This window comes from Equus caballus, chromosome 26 (genome assembly GCF_041296265.1).
Source record: "Equus caballus isolate H_3958 breed thoroughbred chromosome 26, TB-T2T, whole genome shotgun sequence".
In the NCBI taxonomy this organism is placed as follows: domain Eukaryota; kingdom Metazoa; phylum Chordata; class Mammalia; order Perissodactyla; family Equidae; genus Equus; species Equus caballus.
The window spans coordinates 19,519,822-19,532,624 of NC_091709.1; the positions used below are offsets into that span (position 1 = coordinate 19,519,822).

The 12,803-nt window shown below is 35.7% G+C and overlaps 1 protein-coding gene across 29 annotated transcripts in view; it reads right to left on the bottom strand.

Moving 5' to 3' along the window:
- Positions 1–12,803, bottom strand: part of ROBO2 (roundabout guidance receptor 2) — a 1,555,999-nt gene that overhangs the window by 840,185 nt on the left and 703,011 nt on the right. The window lies entirely within an intron of this gene.

Consider the following 12,803-nt stretch of genomic DNA (forward strand, 5'->3'; position numbering starts at 1 on the left):
TGATGTTAACTTTCATCACACCCTAAGGATAGTTCATTAATATGTGAAGGAACCCAATCTGGAACACACATTCCAGAGGAAGTTTTACAAGTTCTTCACATATCACCTACTCTATGGCTGAAGTTTAACCGATCAGCATAAAGGATTTAGACATTAAGTTGGAGCAAGGAAAATTCTTCCACTGGAGGAATGAGAATGAATAGTGTTCCAGATACATGGTTGGCCAGCGAGAGTCCACAGGCTCACTGTTCCTCTGTGAATACTGGACGAGAAACTAAGTCCAAGATCTTGCTACCCTTGGAGAAGTGCCCTATGTCTAGAACTCTGCTGAAGATTGCTTTCCCAGCCTTGCATCCCCTTTTGATCCAACTAGAACTCTGGCCACTCCTGAGGCCATAATATCCCTGCATTGATTCAGAGGGTGGTTCTCATAAGGGTGCCTAAGGAGAGAGACAAGGAGCTTCCTGAGAAAAGGAATATGTATGAAATTTTGTTCTTGTTTACCAATAAGCCTCTGTGGGTTTGGCAGACTTTGGTCTGGCACCTGCTTTCCTTGTAACAGATAAGAGAGAGTTTTTAAAGACAAGACTTAGAGCCCCTTTGTACCTTTGAGTCACCAGAAGATTCCAGTATTTGCCAAAGAACCTGATAATTCCTGAGATAACAAAAACTTAGGTCAGTTTGCAACAGAGGCTACTCTAGCAGGCCAGATCACTGGTCATTAATGGTTTAACAAAGATAATGGCAGTGGGTCTGTAGAAGAAGGAAAGATTTTAAGAGAGGTGTTATTAGGTAGTCAACAGCACTTGATGGCAGATTGAATATTGGGGATAAAAATAAAGAAAAGTATAGAAAAGTTTGTGTCAGTCACTTCAACAGGGGAGGAAAATATACTTGAAAAGGAAGGTCTTGGGCGCTGTATTGCATTATGACTTCCCTGTGGCTGCTGTAATAAATGACCGCCAATTTGGTGGTTTAAAACAACAATTCTGGAGGCTAGAAGTCTGAAATAAGTATCACTGGGCTTAAATCAGGTTTTAGCAGCTTGCCCTCCCTCCAGAAGCTTTAGGGAAAAATCTGTTCCTTGACTCTTCTAGTTTTTGACTCTCAGCCAAATCAGTCCAATCTCTTCCAGTGTAGTCACATCACCTTCCCCTCTGGGTCTATCAAATATCCCTCTACCTCACTCCTATCAGGACACTTGAGGTTGTATTTAGGGCTCACCCAGATAATCCAGGATAGTCTCCCCCACTCATGATCCTTAACTTAATCACGTCTACAGAGAGCATTTTTTCCATATAAGGTAGTATTTACAGATTCCAGGGATTAGGGTCTGATTTCTTTGGGACTATTATTCAACCTACTACAGACTTATTAAATTTTAAGTGGCTACAGGGAATTCTAGAAGAGGTATCTGGCAAACAGATTGATATTGGGTCCGGAGGTATGAAATAGAAAGCAAGATCATCTACTGAAAGAAGATACTGCTGGTGAAACTGGATTCTTGGTATTTAAGTTTCTGAAGTAGTTTTTGGTGGGAATGGAGCAGAGAGCTGACCAGTTGATAAGCAGTGTTTTGAATGTAGTAGAAAGACAGTAGCAAATATGATAGTGGCAATAATCTGATAAATTGGAGAAATGTTTCCTAGTCATACTCAGATGGCTGGATGTAGGAGGCAAGACGACCAGTAGTTGGATTAATCAGTAGCTAGAGATTGCTGAACATATGTGGTTGAAAGGATGAGTGAGCAATGGAATCAAGAGTGCTGATTAAAGCTGTTAAAGTGTTGGGTAATGGGATTTATGCTGGATGGAGAAGCAAATGAAGTCAAGAGAATGCTGAAACATTTGAAGGAAAAAGTTAAAAATGGGTTAATAGGAACTAAAGGATCAAAGTTTATGTTCAAAGAGATTTATCGTTTCAAAGGTAGAATAATTGATAGCAGGGTCTACATGGTAATGGTGACTAGATAATACGGATGTTGAATATTATCATTGAATAGAATAAGGAAATGAGTGGGTATGGGCAGTCATTCTCAAACTTTAATGTGTCTAAGCTTTGTCTGGAGAGCTTTGAAAAATGCAGAGTCCCTTATTCTACTTTTGAGGATTCTGATTCAGTGGATCTGGTGTGCGATCCGTGAATTTGTCTCTTTGAGATGATTTGGATGCGGGCAGCAGATGTATCACACTTTGAGAAACCATCATAGGATTTTGGAATTATAACTTACATAAATATTGTTGATAGTGGTGATGAGGATTTTAGGCTGGTTAATTTTAAAACTGCAGAGGAGAAGTAGGCTCTGAGGAGTGGAATTTGCTTGCCCTTTGAGAGATATTTGCATTTGTGAAGGAAGTCTCCATGCCTCCCTCTCTGCCCCAGGAGGAAGGGGGGATGGCCTTACCTCTGGAAACTCTTAATGCGGAAGGCAAGGACTTAAGCTGGTTACTGTCTGGCAACCTCATGTAACTGACCCCCCCCCCCTCCCCCACAACATCCTCCTTTATCTTTAGCTGAAGATAGCACTTAGGGTAGTGGCTTCTGGCCTTTACTTAATCCGATTTGATTCTTATCTAAAAGTTATAGGACCACCCAATAGCCAGACCCCACCTGCACTGATACCATTTTAACTTTTTTACATATTCTTTCCTTTGTCTTGTAAAGAGATAACTCACATGCCTATGCCTTAAATTTAGCCCTACCCTCAGCTCATGTTGGCAGCAGCATCTCGGACTGCCCGTGGGTCCTGTCCCCACACAGCAGCAACATGCTGGCACCAGCTCTGCCTGCCCATGGGTCCTGTCCCCATGCCAACAGCAACAGCAGCTCCCCATGCCAGCAGCACCTCCTCCTGCCCATGGGCCCTGTCCCCACGCAGCAGCTCTGACTGCCCATGGGTCCTGTCCCCATGCTATTCCACACTATTCTCTAAATAAAAGAGCGCTACCACCAGGTCTTGAGAGTCCAAGAAATCTTTCTTTCAACTCCTTGGCTCACTGACCCCACATCAGTGGTAGGAGAGCAAGATTTTGGATGTAAGAGAAAAGTGTGTCAGCCAGTCATCAATGCAGGAGAGTGATAAAGAAATCAGCAAACAGTAGAATAAATATTAATGAGGCTAAAAAGGATTGGATGACATGGACAAAAAAAGACAAAAGGATTTTGCATGAGGATAAAATTAGAATAAGCTGAGACACAATGGTGGGGGGTGGGGGGCAAAGAGAATGCCAACTCCATCGCTGGGTGGAACAAAAATATGAAAATGTGTTGCCTCTACACAAGGGCCTGTTTCAAGGGAAGTTTTGTCTTTAAGAAAGAGCCAAGGTTCAAATAAAGTAAAGGAATAATCTCGTTATTTATGTATATGGATTTATCCCCCAAAGATAATGTTACTCATATTTTATCTCCAACATTTTCTTTGCATATAAAAGGAACTCAATAATAAATGTTTTTCAAATAATATTTATTTCTCTTTTGCATTCAAACTTGACATTCAATGAATCTATAGAAACTTCACAGCATATTTCATTTCAAAAACCAGTGTTATTACATGAATGCATTTTTATAATATATACTTTTAAATAAATAATTCTGATAATTAAAACATTTATTTTTTCATTCAAATAGCAAAACTTTATAACACAAGAAAGAATATATTGACATATATATATTTATATATTTTCACCTTTAGAATTAATATTCTAATTTTAGCGTACATACTTAGAAGTGATATACTTTTTAAAATTTATTTTTCCAGCTTTTTGAGATACAATTGATGCAATCATTTGTGGTTCTCTAATAAAATATATCTACAGATTTTTTACATGTTTCAGTCATAAAGAAATGACAGGAATAATATACAGAGGCAAAATTTAAATTTAAAAAGAATTCTGTCTAATGTTTATGGCAGCATTATTAATAATATACAGAAGATAAAAGAAATGTAAATATCCATTAACTAATGAATGGATAAGCAAAATGTGGCATAGTCATACAATAGAATAGTATTCAGCAATAAAAAGGAATGAAATACTAATACATGCTACAATATGGAGAAACCTTAAAAATATTATGCTAAGTCAAAGAAGCCATTCACAAAAGATCACGTATTTTATGCTTCCATTTTTATGAAATGTCCAGAATAGACAAATTTATAAAGACAGAAAGTAGATTAGTGGTTGCCAGGGGCCAAGTTGAGGGTGTAGCAAAAGGGAATTGGTGGTGAACTCTAATGGTACAAGGTTTCTTTTTGGGATGATATTCTAAAATGATTTTATGATGGTAGTTGCACAATTCTGTATATGTTCTAAAAACCCACTGAATTGCACAGTTTAACTTGGCGTATTTTGTGGTATATAAAATATTTCTCAATAAGCCCCTTTTAAAAATAAGCTTTCTGTCTAAGACCTCCCTCCAGGATAACCTGTGGTCAATTCTATGAAAATGTCTCCAACAACGTTTTCTCCTATCTCATTCCCTCTGTTCTTTTACTTCACTTTGGTTCATTCTTTCCTGCCTTGAATGTCTGTGGAGCATTTCCAGAGGCATCGCTAGTAACACAAAGACCTAGTCCATTGAAAGTCACACAAGCCCCACTTAAGTCTTTACTTTTCAAATCACTTAAATCTTATTTCTTCATGGCTGACAGAAGAATGACTCCCTACCCCTCTCTTTCCCTTGGTGATGAATATGAAACACATTCTGGAACGCAACTGCAAGTTTCTTGTAAAATAAACCTCCAAAGCCAATAGTAGCACACTGGGTTCCCAAATCTCCTTCCCAAACATCAAAGTCTGATTTGCCTGGATTGTTAGCATAATCGAAATGAAAACAGCCTGCTTCTAGCATTCAGCCTTATGATCCTGACAATAAAAAGAATAAATGTGGCAGAAACGGCTGTACATTTTCAGGATTGATAAACTTCAGCTGGAGTTTTTTAAACTGAGGTTCTGCATTTGAAGTTTATACCAGCAACTAACTTTAGACAGTCACATATGATCCAGGAATGGGGCTTTGAAGACGAAAGATGAAAAGCAGCGCAACAGAATAAGGTTGGTCAAAAGAAGATGAAGTAAACGAGTAAATAATGCAGGAAGTAATCAGATTCAGAGAAACGTGATACAAAGAACTTAATAACTTGAAAACGATTTCTGAGGAGAAATATATCATAATGACAGTTCCTTGCATTATATTATTATGATGGTAATAAAATTGAAGAGTCAAAAGACTCATCAGAAACATGATACTTTATAGTTAATGAGAAACAATAGATGAAAGGCAAATTGAGATGTGTTTATTTCTCTTATCACAGAAGCCAAGGTTATGTATAAAACATGAACACTTCAAAAGTAAAGAAAAATGCTGTATGCAGAAGTTGGGAAACTTTGTGAAAAATTTGATATTTTTTACTTTACTGTTGAAATATTAGAGATTTTTGATTTGAGATATCAAATAAACTTGAGAATTTGGGTCAACTATTTTTTTTGAAAGGAGATAATTTGTACTTAACAGAAGATGTGAGCTCCCCTGGCTAACTGTAAATAAGCACCTTGACTCATGTTGAGGAACTCAAACTTTTCTATGACATGCCAGAGTTTTGAAAATCTTGAGTTTTGTCAAATTTCATATTTCTTAAAAAAGATTTTTGATACACAACTTGGAATATTTTTATGACATAGTGGACAAAAAGAAATTAGTAACTGTCATATTATCAGAATTTTATCATTGTGCTAAGAAAATCTAATTGCTAAACAAATGCTCTCAATAAGAGAATCATAAATTTCAATATTTTTAACATTGTCCTTCAGTGGCAGACTTTGCAAGAGAGAGCTGTGAATCACTGGTCTCCTAAATTAGGGTTATAATAAGAATGCTAAATTACTCTAACCATATTCTTTCATCTGACTGACTAGTTTTGATTCTAGAAATGGATTTTTTTATGTTATCTAAGTCTATAGCCTCTTTTACCAAAAAAAGAAGAAGAAGTAAAAAATTAAACATGGATATATTGCTCTGCTTTGATCCTGCCTATGGAAAACTTGTGAAGTATGTAAGATCCATACCAAGTAAGACTTCTACCATCTCTTCCTTTTATCCTTTCTTTCCTTTAGGAAAATAAATGCCTCTGAATCTCCAGGCACACTTTCCGGCAGATGCATAAGTCTCACAGGCCTTTTCTACATGAATAAACAAAGGATGACAAACATTATTTCTCTCTCCTAACCCTACCACAGTTATTTGTTGAGTGCTCCATTCTCTCACGCAACCACTTATTTAATAAGACTTCAGTTAAGGAGTTAGTCAGAGTTGATTTTTTTAACAGGTCATTTTTTTCTGGTAAAGTTTTTACATTTTTCTTGGCAGATTTTACAAAAAATAACTTTGTTAATGACACAATTCAGAATTAACTCATTAAATGTATTTCTTGTGGGATTTTTACTTTAAAATATATGGATATTAATCTACATAAAATAAAATAATATTTAGAAGGGAAGAATGATGATAAATTTAGTTAAAATGTGAATAAATTAGTTAAAATTAAAATAGACATAATCAAACACTCCATTTAACTAATATTTTAAAATTCTCATATGAGGCAATATAAATATCTTTATGATGTTTTGACAATTGAAAAATAGACAAGTCTATATGTTCAAATAAATTATTCCTCCTATATCAGTTTATCCATGTTAACAATAAATTAGCATTCTCCATTAAGTTTAAAGTACACATTTTCCAACTGTAAGCACACTGAATGTAGACTAAGCAAAACTTTAGCAAGCTATATAAAAACAAATCTACTTTAATTTTAAATCTCTAAAATTAACAAAATATGACCACCACAGTAAAATTTCCTGTGCACTGCACGTAGAAAATGCATAAGTGATTGCAAAAGCAAAGTAAAAGGAGTGACGGATAATATAATGAAGCAAAAAGACTCAAAGCCCAGAAAATTTGTTCGTGCTTTGTTGAATGTGTCTGTATTGAGTGGAGTATTGTATTCTGCGTCATTTGAAAGGACACTTATGACCACAGAAACAGCCAATAAAATATTTTTTAATAAAAGTGACTAAAATGTTCTAGCCAATGGTTTTGAGTTTTCAGGTGAATAAAGCCCTTATTATGACTCCTTTGTATCACAAGTACTTTCTTTCAATCTATGCTTCTCTAGCAGTAAATATAAAGTCTCAAACCTCTATCTATGAAATAGCATTGGTCACAAATCAATGTCTCAAAGGGAATATTCTTGTAATTCTTCCTGAAATGATGAGAACTCTTCCGCTCTATATCTCTCGTGACCTGTGACTATTTATAATCACAGAGAGATTTTCTTAATTTAATGATTTTAGGCTTAAATTGCTAAGAATTCTCAACCCATTCATGGTAAGTTTTCCATTAGTAAATTGTTCCAAGATAACAATTCAGAAAAGCACTGTCTACTTTTCAACTATGGAAAAGTGACTACAGTTATTTTGGAAATGTATCAAAATGATATTGGCAAAAGGAAGAGAATTTGATGAGACTATGGTTATCCTGACCAATAAGATTCAAGTTTAAGCTTGAGGTAAGCATAAAATTCATCAGGTAAAATGGTAGTAATCCTAGCCTATTAGTTGTGCTAGTGTTACATAACTTGCCCTCTAATTTCTAACGCTAAACTGGATGGTAGGGGTAGTTGTTCTTATATAACTCTTAAGCTTAACCTTGCATCTGCTCTTCCATGACGATTAGATGGATGTCATAAAAATCCTTTAGTAGAAACCTGTAGTCAATTAATGTTTTCATATAAAATTTGTTGTAGAGATAATCCTGTTTGTCATAGACATTTGCAAACACTGTTCATTCACTCACTTCTTTAGGGAAGGGCGAACTACACCCAGTTTGGGCAGGTTATGTAATGCTAGTAAAACTAATAGGCCAAGATTACCTGATCATCATTGTACCTGATGGATTTAATGTTTATATCAGTTGAAATTTAAATCTTGGTGGTCAGAAATAAACATGTTTGTGAGCTACCAAATGTTTTATTAATAGTTAGCATCTAAGAAGTTTCCATTTTAAAATCATTTGTGGGATTAAAAATGGTTTTGTAATCCTCTGTGTTACCTTCAAAGAATGTTAAGTGTGGCCAGATAAACCTTACACAGCCAGTAAAGCTCTTCATATAAGACGAAGGTTTTGCTTTTGATTCCTGTGACCATCAATTGTACGGGTTCTTGTTAAAAACTGGCTTTAGAGTCAGTTAATGGGTTACAGAAGATTAGCAAAGCTCTAATTTTTTATCACATTTCTTTTTTTTTCAAATAAAATTGATGTATCTAGTTTAATCACCTACCTAATGCCCCAAATTCAGCTGATGCTCCATGATGCAAATAAAGCACGGTCAAGTTGACACTATCCACAACTCTTGTATGTTAATGGTGGGGGTTTTAGTCAAGCTACCTTTCATGAAGAAATGGTAGATAGGGTCTTTGCCAAGGATTTATAAAGTTAGGAATAAAAACAAAGTAAATGTGTACACTATCATGCTCATTGGTCTGCTCTGTGGCAATAAAACTTATGTCAGATATCACCTTCACATCAACAAGGTTGAACGGCTTCAAACCATTTTAAGTAAAAATACATACAGAAAATGGATGGATGTAATTCTTAATGTGATAGCAATTTCAATGTAGAACAACCTTGAAATAAACTACTATGTGATGTTGGTACATTTTCATGAGTAGACATGACTTACAACAGGAGGATGGTAGTTACTCATAAGGATTTGCTATGGTCAGTTAATGTGGGGCAGAGCTTGACGTTGGCCATCCTGTTAAGCAATTCAAAGATTCTCCATAGGCAAATTGAAGCACACACAACATCTGAGCTCAGTCATGGAAGTCAGAAATGAAAACAGATTCCACATGATGGCTCAACTGTTTTGTTTTTAATGATCATTAGTGGCCTATAGACAAGGCTTGACTTGCAAGGTAAACAACCAATCTGTGTGTTGTTTGAAGGTAAACAAGGGATAATTTATTCATTTGTTAGTTTTCTGTCTTGCTTTAGCACATTAGGTCATATTTTTCTCTGACATATGTAACCTTAATCTAGACTCATTTAAACTGTAACTTTCATCAGAATCTGCCACATATTCTTTTATTCTTTTGAATAACCCCTGCGTGGAAGATTTCCAATTCCTAAGGGCAAATTCTTTGTTTTTTACCAAATCGTGTTTGAAATCATTTATCTGCAAAAAATATTAAAAACATAAATAAATAAATAATTTAAAAGTTGGGTGAGTAATCTGAGATATACATTTTTTTCTCCTTTTTTGGGTAAAGCTCAGGTGTTCAATAAAGCAATAATGTCAGGTTTTTTTGTAGTTAATAAACTAGCCTTAATGACAATTTCAAAGAAAAAGACATCAAAACAGTATCTAAAGCAGAATTGCCTTTGAATATATTATCAATGTGTCTATTTTGACAATATACAGATGCCGGTAAAGCAAATCACTGCATTTCTTTATGGTCATATCTCATATGCAAAATTGTACTAAAACCAGAATAAAGTAATTGGAAAAAATGCATAATTTGAGACTGACAAATTCTGTCATTAGAGATATTGTTTACAAATTAGCCTTCTTTAGGACACAATTCTGATAAAATCTTTTAAAACAATGCTTCTAACTAACAGTCAATATATAATCGTTTTGTGGCCAAAGTCAGTCTTACTCTCTTTTAAAGACCCAACTTGACGAAGATTCATTGTGAACACTTCTGTCTTCTTGTATGTTGAATAAGGTTTATATATGGGGTAAGCCATAGATCTGGTTTCTATTCTCCAGTAAGAGAAAATAAAAGGGGGTTGTGGATTGAAGCTCACTGTGTATATTCTCCTTTTTGTCATGGACCATAAAGAAAGTAAATTGGATTAAAATGACTAAATGTTCTTAGAACAATTCCCACAAACGCCAATAATTATAGATTTTGGTTTCTCGGGTTCTCATGGCTCTAATCTTTAGTAGCTTACTACAATGCACAATGCAGCATCAGATACTTTCCACATAACACACATTTAACATCCTCACATTACAGACCATGTGCCAAGATTCTGGTTCAAATGCAATTAGGTTTAAGCAATGCAGTAGAAACCACAGGAAATGTGAGCGCTGTCAGATAATACACTGCGCATACTACTGAACTAGACTAAATCAGAAAGGGGCCACAAGGAAGATTTTGCTGAGGAAGATTCACCTTGAGCTAACATCTGTGCCAATCTTCCTCTATTTTGTATGTGGGTGGCTGCCACAGCATGGCCACTGACGAGCAGTGTAAATCGGGAATGGAACCCCAGGCTGTCAAAGAGGAGTGTGCTGAACTTAACCACTAGGCCACAGGACTGGCCCTGAGAATGTGTATTTTAATGACAGGTTTACAAGGTTTTTTTGTTGGTGGTGGTGGTGCTAGAGCTGGTGGTGCTGTTTTTAACAAACGTATAATATAAGTTGCCTGGCAGATTAATTACTTTTTTCTTAGAATTTTAGCAAGTTGTTTGCCAGAGATTCAAATAAGATCCTATGGGAAGACTTATTGACAGGTTCTGGGTCTCTAATCATTTATTAGATACAAGAAAAGAACTTTCTCTTTCTCTGTGTCTAATTATATGCTGGAAAATCTTTTTTTTTTTTTTTTAAGATTGGCACCTGAGCTAACATCTGTTGCCAATCTTTTTTTTCTTTCTTCTTCTTCTCCCCAAAGCCCCCCAGTAGATAGTTGTATATTCTAGTTGTGAGAGCCTCTGGCTGTTCTATGTGGGACGCCACCTCAGCATGGCCTGATGAGCGGTGCCATGTCTGCACCCAGGATCCAAACTGGGAAACCCTGGGCCACCGAAGCGGAGCACATGAACTTAACCACTTGGCCACAGGGACAGCCCCTAGAAAATCTATTTTATCCTTAATCTTTGTGCAAATACAAAGTGACATTGCATCCCATCATTTCAAGTAAACAGATCAAAAAGCTTAAAATATTTCTAGGCAGGCATCAGAATGAAAGAAATAATATTTATGAGCATGGGGTCATCCATTGCTAATTAAATTCTACAAAATGAGTTGCCAATCTCAATTCTTTGCCTAACACTAACACATTTGTGGACACTAAAAAGAATAGGCTGAAGTCTTGAATAAACAGTTAATAGACTCTTTGGCAGAACCATAAACCTCTATATTTTATACCAGATGCTGTTTTGTTGCAAGAAAAATATTTATTAAAAAGTTCCCAAAGTCAGTGCTATCGGCAATAGAATTGTGTACTATTTTAATATATATTTATATCCTACTTCAGTCTAGTGTTAATTTTGGAACACTGCACATGTTGACTCTAGCGGAAATGACTCTGAGTTATGAGCATCTCCAGCAACTGACTGCGCTGCGGCGTTCTGTTATAGTCTGTTAAGATTTCTGCTTTGTGAAAGTGGAGTGTTAGCTGGATATATGACATTCCACAACTGTATGTTCTGGTTGGCTTCCTTCACCACCTGTTCTCAGAATTTCCTCTCTCAAAATGGAACTTGTTTAACTTTCCTCTTCAGTTCTAGTTAACATCAAAAGTTTGCTTGTTGTTCAATGGTTTCAAACCAGTTTTTCATAATGCTACTTTTAGACAAGGAACACATTATTCCATGTCTGAGCTGTGATTCCAAGTCTACTTTTCCGTGCCCTTTGAAAAACTACCTCCTAAAGCAAAGAGATCATCTTGTTCCCTCCCAATGAACATCACCAGCACCACCTATTGAAACTATATATTCAAGTCTTGATCTAGTTGCTAAAAAGGAAAATTTATAAACAACTCATGGGCAAAGCTTCCTTCCTTGTGTACGAGTTGTTTGCAAATATCTACACGAGATCATTTTTTGCATATTATAAAACAAAAATAAAAATAAACCTCTGAGTATCAAAAGACTTCATTCTTTAAGTAGATTGCCCTGTTTCCTAATATATTAACCACAGTCATGTGTCACTTAATGAGTGGGTACGTTATGATGCATGAAAATGCGTCATGAGGCAATTTTGTCATTGTGCGGACATAATAGAGTGTACTCACACAAACCTAGATGGTGTAACTGCTACCCACCTAGACTATATGGTTTAGCCTATTGATCCTAGGCTACAAACCTGTATGATGTGTTACTGTACTGAATACTATAGGCAAGTGTAACATAATGGTAAATACTTGTGTTTCAAAAATATCAAAACACAGAAAAGGTACAGTAAAAATACAGTGTAAAAGATAAATATGGTACACCTGTATAGGACACTGACCATGAATGGAGCTTGCAGGACTGGAAGTCTCTCTGGGTGAGCCACTGAGTGAGTGGTGAGTGAATGTGAAGGCTAGGACATTACTGGACACCACTGTCGACTGTATAAATATCGTACACTTAGGCTACACTAAATTTATTAAAAAAACGTTTTTTCTTCAATAATATATTAACCTTAGCTTTCTCTAACTTTTTAGTTTTATAAACTTTTAATTTTTTTAACTTTTTGACTCTTTCATAATATCATTTAAAGCACAAACACGTTGTACAGCTATACAAAAATATTTTCTTTCTTTATATTCTTATTTTATAAGCTTTTGTCTATTTTTAGTATTTTTAATTTTTCTTTTTACTTTTTAAACTTTTTTGTTAAAAACCAAGACACAAGCACACACATTACCCTAGGCCGACACAGAGTCAGGACCATCAATATTACTTTCTCCCACCTCCACATCTTGTCCCACTGGAAGGTCTTTGGGGACGATAACACACATGGAGC